This window comes from Garra rufa, chromosome 2 (genome assembly GCF_049309525.1).
Source record: "Garra rufa chromosome 2, GarRuf1.0, whole genome shotgun sequence".
In the NCBI taxonomy this organism is placed as follows: domain Eukaryota; kingdom Metazoa; phylum Chordata; class Actinopteri; order Cypriniformes; family Cyprinidae; genus Garra; species Garra rufa.
The window spans coordinates 69,941,169-69,947,168 of record NC_133362.1 but is presented as its reverse complement, the minus strand read 5'-3'; positions in this window follow the sequence as shown (position 1 = coordinate 69,947,168).

The following is a 6,000-nucleotide window of genomic DNA, read 5'->3' as shown; positions in this document are numbered from 1 at the left end:
CACTGGGTGTTTCCCAACACCATAGTTCAAACGAACATTCGCAAACAGCGTCACAAACTTACTTGGTTGGAACTACAGCTCTCGACCTGTGGTTAGAAGCATCGTTGCTTCTTAGTAACACATGTGGGCTTAATAAATTATGTTCTTGGTCACAGTTTGCAAGCTAACACGCAGTACAATCTATATCCTCAATTTTATCTAATAATAAATGCGTTTTACTCTATGTATTTTTGTGCGTCCTTTATAAGCGTTGTTTATGAATAGTGCGCATGTGCACAAATGCCTGAGGGAACCCCGGAGTATGACGTAAGAGAGAACGCGCAATGAATCAAACATCAAATAAAGCGAAATGACAGGGAACGAAAATAGTAAATTAGTCATTAGGTACCATGTTCAATATAGCTGCATTTTTGAGAGACCCTAATCAGTTAAATAGCAGAAGTTATTACTCGGTGACGTCATTAAAAACGGCCCTAAGTTGTTGAACTAATGTGGTTCAAACGACGGAGATGCGACCGTGTTCGGGAAACACTCGTGACTAGCTAGTTCGTTTCCACAACGATGCATAGCACTATGGAGGTTAACCAGCGAGTTATGTCGTTGTACGGGAAACGCACCCCTGGATGATGATATCACTGAATTCATTGATGAACTGCCTTTTACTGAAAATTGATTGTTTACAATAATGCGTTACTTACACACTATTGTTCTGTTTAAATACTGTGCAGTTGCTTTGACACAATCTGTATTGTTAAAAGCGCTATATAAATAAAGGTGACTTGACTTGACACTGGGTGTAGGCTATAACAACTTAAGTATTTTATGTGTAAAATTTTAAAGTAAAGTAAAAAATGCAATTTTAATACTAAATCAGAGTTTATATTAAATGTTCATATAAAATTTTCTATTTGTAATTAAACTGCGATGTAAAAAAGCTTTTTGCGTGGTGCCCACTAGCGGTATGAACCGTCAGCAGCGGTAAGGTATAGCTAAGAGCGCTCCAGACCAACCTTATAACGTATGACTTACAGAAGGTATACTTAACAAAGAAGGTTTCTGAAAACACATATTAACGATAAGGTACTTCTTAAGGTACAACTTAAGAACGACGTAGCGTTAAGGTGGTTTCGGAGAACCCAGCCCTGCAAATTAGTCACAATAACGTTTCTTTGCAAGTCTCATATAAAGCTCACTGCACTTTTCGGGTCGGCGGTACCAGCGCGATCCCTTACTTTGTGATTACAGAGGAATGAAATATAAATGTCTGCTTTATTTTATGTACTTCCACAATAACAACAAAACGTTACAAATTGCCTTTGTAAAAATACAGGGTGCGCTCTCGCAATTTATGTCTCTCTATGCAGCTTGAAAGGTCTACTTCAATAAAAGAATCGAAAACAAAATTGTGTTTACTTAATTCGTATAAATCCAACAAGAGGTAGTGTATAGTCTTTCCCGTGTGAGTTCATTATCTGTAACCTACCATTGTGCTTATACTCAGAGCCAGCGCAGCATATTTCCACAGTAGGCTATAATCCAGATGAAAAACCGGATTCGTGGCTTGATTCAGCTAAAAATAAAATTTAATAATATATAATAAATAATGTATAATTTGTATATAATCATAAGTATCAAGGCCGCCCAGGCATGTTAAATTAATATTCAAGCAATAAGCTCATGTGTTTTACCCACGAACAAAAATATGAAGAATCAAGCTTTTCGTTTTTCCGTTTCTCAAACAAAATGAAATAATAATAATAATATAGGCTACTCAAATTGTTATTATGCTTATTATTATTATTATTATTATTATTATTATTATTATCATCATTATTATTATTATTATTATGATTATTATTATTATTATTGGGCGTATTATTATTTTTATTATAAAATCTTTTTGATTGATTTAACAGCAAATCGAAATATGAGCAGAAATAAATAAATAGAATTCATAATAAGGAAAATATAATAATAGGCCTAATAATAATAATAATAATAATAATAGCTTATTATTATTATTATTATTATATTATTATTATTATTATTATTTCGTTTTGTTTGAGAAACAGAAAAACGAAATTAAGATAGATTTGTTTGTATTTTTGTATTTGTATTTATTCTGCATGATGCGATAGACATGAAGACAGGTTGAGTTAAAAAAAGTGACTTTTCATTGCCGCCCACATATAATTATTAAAGCATAAGCTCTCTTTTTACCCACAGACAAAAATTCTAAACTGATTTTTTTTTTTCATTGATTTTGTCCATTTTTGAAAAGGAACGAAATTATTATTATCATAATGCAGCCAAACTGTTTGTCATTTCTATTTTATTTCTTTATGATCGTATTTCAATTTTCTGTAAAATCAAACTTTCATCCAAATAATATTCCAAGCTCAGAGTCGATTATTCAGAAATAACAGTTTTGATCTGATCATCTTAAATCCTCTGGGTCTGAGGGCAGATTGGAGATTAATCCTAATAAACATGCAGCTACAATTGAAACCAATACATTAAAATTATTACAGTTTATTTCTATATATAGCTAGTGTATTCTAACTCCAGCAGCGTGCATCCTCCTTTATGTCAGGACTGTGGAAGAGGCAGCGTGGACAAACGCTTTGCATAATACACAATAACATAATCATATCATCTATAACAGGAACGTCAGATCGTATGACATATTATGTCGTTATTACGAGAAAAAGATGTCGTTTTAACGAGAAAATTATGTCGTTTTAACGAGAAAAGATCTCGTTATTACGAGAAAAGATGTCGTTTTAATGAGAAAATTATGTAGTTTTTACGAGAAAAGATGTCGTTTTAACGAGAAAAGATGTCGTTTTTACGAGAAAAGATCTCGTTATAACGACATAGCTGAGTGGGGAAAAAAATAAGTGTGTGGCAGCAATGCGTCACCGTAATAGAGAGAGCCTAGCCTGCTGATACTCAACAGGATATTTCAGAATGATCATTAATGTTTTTTCTTTTTCAAACACCGAATGCAGTAAGCTGCATAACTGTTGCTTCAGTAAAGCCCCTTTCACAATGAGCGCTGATTCTGGAAAATTACTGGAACGAGCGCTGTGTGAAAAAAAGCCAGAACCAGAAAGGCAGTGTTGTAGTGATTGATGCACGTTACCCTGCGACTCTTCACGACAAAAAAAAAAAAAAAAAAAAAACGTGCAAAGTGGAATGAAGCAGCGATCAGGCAGAGCCAGCTCCTCACTATCAGCGCTGAAGCACAGTTTGTTCAGGTTAGTTTCAGTTTAGTGAAATGTACGCGTCGCATTACATCTCACATCCAAACGGCACATGTCTTTATGGGTTGTGTGTAAAGCACGCACAGATTCCGGAAAACAGCTGCGAATGAACCAAATTAAACAACTCCGGAACAAATCATGGGACACATTATCCGTGTATTTACCGGAATCGCTGTGTGAAAGAGGCTGAAGTTGGCTCATGAAAATGAACAGCTACTTTAAGCAGGCTGTGTGCAGTTTACAGTGGATTGACTGTTTTGAAACTCATATGATAGTTACATAGCCACTAGACCTCAGTTATCATGAAAAAAAGCCAGGAAATTTCGATTTTGACAATATGGGACCTTTAATTGAAATCGTGATGACTTGGTCGTTACTTTAAAAAACAAAAACTTAAATTCAACAAATAAAAAGTGTTCCAAATATATTTCTAAATTAACTTTATAACCTAAATAAACGAAAATAAATGTAATCACCTTGCTATTAAAAACAGCAGCTGTGCAATGGGGAAGAGAAAGAGAAAACAGATCGGTGCCAGTAATTCTGATGAGCTGTCTGAGAAGGTCCGGGCGAGGTTTTAGTAATGTTTGCAAAGAATGTTTGTTTAATAGCCTATTTAACATTCTTATTTAGGCTAGATTCATATTCAAATGTATTATTTATTTGATTTATTTTAGCGTTTTGTAGGCTGATTGTTCACGGACGGAAGTGCTCAAATAAACAGGCACGTTTGTTAATAATGTTTGGGCCTCATTTATTTGGGGTTTCAATAATATACATAGGCTATGTATTTTATATAGGCTTATATACACAAACGTTATATATAATGTATATATATTTATTTATAAATAATTTAGATATGAATAATTTATTCATATATAAACACTGCGCCAAATTTTTTTCGTTCTTCTTTTATTTAAATAGCCTACCCTTCACGGTGCCAGTAATTACTGTGCTAATTTCTGATTTGGGAGTGATTTGTTTGTAAAAAAAAATGTAAGGCTACCTTATTAAAAGTATTGCACTTAACAGACCTGTGTGTTTTATATCACGGTGTCCGTTCATGAAGCATATAAGCTCTGCCTGCGTGAGGCGCGTCGCATCCAGCAATGTTCTATTACAATTTATTAATTCTAAACGTGTGGTGTGTCCATATTACACCAAAATGCAACACTGCACTCCCTTGGGTCCACAGCAAAAATCATTTGGATGAACTGTCCTTGACATCCCTTGTCAAAAAATCCTATTGGAATTTCAGTTTATCCTATAGGATCTTAGTGGATTCTTAGAATCCTATTGGACTTTACAATTTATTTTAATGGAATTTCACTTTGTCCTGTAGAATTTTATTGGATTCTTAGAGTCCTATTGGACTTTACGATTTATTTTAATGGAATTTCACTTTGTCCTGTAGAATTTTATTGGATTCTTAGAATCCTATTGGATATTACAATTCATTTTAATGGGATTTCAGTTTGTCCTGTAGGATTTTATAGGATTCTTAGAATCCTTTAGGACACTCTGAACTATTTTAAAGGAATTTCACTTTGTCCTGTAGGATTTTATTTGATTCTTAAAATCCTATTGGGCATTACTTTTTGTTTTAATGGAATTTCACTTTGTCCTGTAGGAATTTATTTGATTTTTAGAATCCCATTGGACATCACAATTTATTGTAATTGAGTTTCACTTTGTCCTGTAGGATATTACTTGATTTTTACAATCTTATTGGACAGTATTTTATTTAATGGGATTTCACTTTGTCCTCTGTAGAATCTTTTATTGATTCATATAATCTTATTGGCTATTGTCATTTTTAAATGAAATATCACTTTGTCCTGTATGATCTTATTATTATTATTTTTGTTTGTTGATTAATTACTTTTAAATTTTACTTTTTTAGAGTAACACTGCATGTTTGTGTGCACCTGTAACCCACAATAAATTGCAGCCTATATGAATACACACAAATATAAACACATAATATGTATTTATTGAAATTCATAATATTAAAGAATTCACAGAAACACGAACATCTATAAATGGTGCGGCCCCTTTAAGGAATCCGAACGTAGCGCGCCTGCAACTGTAGCGCGCATCATTTTAAAATAACGGTCAAAGAGGAAAAGCAGCAAGTGATTAGCGGTGTTTAACTTGTTCAAATTTGATTTCAAAGACGCCAAAAATGATGAAATAGTAACATTTATCTGGTCTGCATCCTAAACCAACAAATTTGGGTGGTCTTGGTGAGTTGTTGAACTCGTGTTTGATTGTATCTGCTGATTAGCACAGGAGTCTGCAGTTAACGTTACGTGTCAAAAGCTATGAATCTGTATAACTGGTATTATAAACGTCATAAGGTTATATGTTTATGGTACTTCATTGTATAAAACATTGGAGTAGTGGCTGCCACCATTTGTAGCTGTTTTAATTAATATTGTACTTTACGGCTCTGTGTAGCGTCACTATACTTTAAGTGCAAATAGTGCACGTTGTTGGCAGAAGCTACTGGTGTGTGATTAGGCTAGTGAACACTAAAAGACAGCAGTCTTAATTTCTCCCTTTTCAAATGTTTTAATAAAAATGAAGGAAATAATGTTGTGATGTCTATTTGCTTTGTCTTGAGAACAACAATGTTGTTATTTTTCTTGTGAAGAAAAAAATAGATCAGTGGTTACTAACGTTACAGAAAAAAGACATTTAGATTTAGGATTTAATTATTTTAGATTTAATC